This window comes from Thalia democratica, unplaced genomic scaffold (assembly GCF_965202585.1).
Source record: "Thalia democratica unplaced genomic scaffold, ktThaDemo2.hap1.1 HAP1_SCAFFOLD_1191, whole genome shotgun sequence".
Lineage (NCBI taxonomy): Eukaryota > Metazoa > Chordata > Thaliacea > Salpida > Salpidae > Thalia > Thalia democratica.
Genome location: NW_028140092.1, coordinates 1 through 2500, shown reverse-complemented (window position 1 = coordinate 2500; position 2500 = coordinate 1). Strand labels below are relative to the sequence as shown.

The window sequence follows — 2500 nt, the reverse complement described above, 5'->3', positions numbered from 1 at the left end:
GTCTGAGCGCTAACGCGAAGAAGGCCTTGTACAAACTCTAGAGACTGCGAGCAGTTTCCAAAGCCGTATTCCAGCGATCAACACGCAGCCTGTCCGAAGACCGACGCGGAATCTCTCCTCGGTCGCCGAGCCGAAGCTAATCGAACGCCTATAACACTCTTCCGAAGAAGAGCTACCTTGCGAACGACCAAAGTCAGCCCAGCAACCGGTCGCGGCCCTCGCCGAACGCTAGTGCAGCGCCGCGACGCCAGCGCAACCGTAAGAGTCTCCGAAGATCACTCAAACAGTAGGACAGCTCTCGCAGCGCCTGAAAACGTCCGGCGACTCGATGGGCGCCTCCGTTTGCCTCCAAGCGGTTTCACGTACTCTTTAACTCTCTCTTCAAAGTGCTTTTCAACTTTCCCTCACGGTACTTGTTCGCTATCGGTCTCGAGCCAGTATTTAGCCTTAGATGGAGTTTACCACCCGCTTAGGGCTGCATTTCCAAACAACCCGACTCCGGGAAAACCGCTAGGACGAATTACGACCGCCGCCAAGGGCCTAACACCCGCTCTGGGAAAAGGCCTCGATCAGAAGAACGTGGGCAGTCGTTGGTTCGCCGCATGCTGAATTCCATACGCTACATTTCCTCGCCCTCCAAAAAGGCTCGGATTTAGCGCTGGGCTTATCCCGCTTCACTCGCCGTTACTAGGGGAATCCTTGTTAGTTTCTTTTCCTCCGCTTAGTGATATGCTTAAGTTCAGCGGGTCGTCCCGCCCGATCTCAGGTCAAAAGTGATGTACTATAAAAGTACATGCGCTTTGTACGTCGGCCTTTTGAAGTCACTTAACTTATTCTCGAGCACCTACCGTCGTTGCTACCTCACCCGAGGCCAGCAGGCTGCTCACGCTTCAGCTGTGAAATCGCCAGACCAGCTGTCTTTGACGACACGCTCCTTAATACAGAAACGAGTCGCAGGCACTTTCAAACTAATGAAAGGATCGGTGTGTTAAAGACCCTGAGACGGACGTGGCCCCAGGATTACCCGAGGCCGCAATACGCGTTCAGAATATCGATGCTCAATGTGTCCTGCAATTCACATTACTTCTCGGAGCTAGCTCCGTCCTTCATCGACGCTCGAGCCGAGTGATCCACCGCTAAGAGATCTCTCGTGTTAATCAATCTCAATGCAACCAAAAAATCGTGTTCAAAAAGAAGCGGCCGCGCCAGCACTTGCGTGCTGAATTATTACTCCCGCTGTCAGGAAGCAACGCGACCGAACTATAACAGTTACAGGGCTCGGTCCCTTCGAAGAAGAGACGTCGCTTGAAATCAAATTTCGATTCGTTAATGATCCTTCCGCAGGTTCACCTACGGAAACCTTGTTACGACTTTTACTTCCTCTAAATGATCAAGTTCGATCGTCTTTTCGAACACCGGCGAGTGCGTTGCCGCACGTACCAGGCTCAATCGGAGGACCTCACTAAACCATTCAATCGGTAGTAGCGACGGGCGGTGTGTACAAAGGGCAGGGACGTAATCAACGCAAGCTAATGACTCGCGCTTACTGGGAATTCCTCGTTCAAGGGAAACAATTGCAAGTCCCTATCCCTAGCACGACCGGGGTTCAACGGATTACCCGGACCTTTCGGCCTAGGGAACACACGATGATCCGGTCAGTGTAGCGCGCGTGCGGCCCCGAACATCTAAGGGCATCACAGACCTGTTATTGCTCAATCTCGTGTGGCTAAACGCCACTAGTCCCTCTAAGAAGTTGTCTCCGACCCAATGGGTCGAGCAGCTATTTAGCAAGTAAGAGTCTCGTTCGTTATCGGAATTAACCAGACAAATCGCTCCACCAACTAAGAACGGCCATGCACCACCACCCACAGAATCAAGAAAGAGCTCTCAATCTGTCAATCCTCGCTGTGTCCGGGCCGGGTGAGATTTCCCGTGTTGAGTCAAATTAAGCCGCAGGCTCCACTCCTGGTGGTGCCCTTCCGTCAATTCCTTTAAGTTTCAGCTTTGCAACCATACTTCCCCCGGAACCCAAAGACTTTGGTTTCCCGGAAGCTGCCGGACAGTTCTTAAGTTCGACACTGCCCGATCGCTAGTCGGCATCGTTTAAGGTCAGAACTAGGACGGTATCTGATCGTCTTCGAACCTCTGACTTTCGCTCTTGATTAAAGAAAACATTCTTGGCAAATGCTTTCGCAGTCGTTCGTCTTGCGCCGATCCAAGAATTTCACCTCTAACGGCACAGTACGGATGCCCCCGTCCGTTCCTATTAATCATTACCTCGTGCTCCGAAAACCAACAAAATAGAACCGAGGTCCTATTCCATTATTCCATGCAACATTATACAAGCGTAAAGCCTGCTTTGAACACTCTAATTTTTTCAAGGTAAACTTGCCGGACCACCGCAACACTCAGTTAAGAGCACCGCGAAGGCACCGACCAACAAGAACAACGAGGCCAGTGCTAGCCTTTCGACCGACCAACCTCGCCGTCCCTATATCCA

General features: G+C 51.8%; 2 non-coding genes and 1 pseudogene across 2 annotated transcripts in view; all 3 read right to left on the bottom strand.

Annotated features, from left to right (window-relative positions):
• The window catches only part of LOC145848006 (large subunit ribosomal RNA), a 3631-nt gene extending 2861 nt beyond the window's left edge, over nt 1-770 (bottom strand). Inside the window, exon 1 of the ribosomal RNA XR_014371657.1 lies at nt 1-770. This exon is cut by the window's left edge and continues 2861 nt beyond it. This is a non-coding gene — a ribosomal RNA (large subunit ribosomal RNA).
• A 222-nt stretch (nt 771-992) lies between these two features.
• Nucleotides 993-1145, bottom strand: LOC145848010 (5.8S ribosomal RNA). Its single transcript, XR_014371661.1, has one exon. It is a non-coding gene; the product is annotated as a 5.8S ribosomal RNA (ribosomal RNA).
• A 182-nt stretch (nt 1146-1327) lies between these two features.
• On the bottom strand, nt 1328-2500 carry LOC145848003 (small subunit ribosomal RNA; annotated as a pseudogene; the record flags this gene model as incomplete).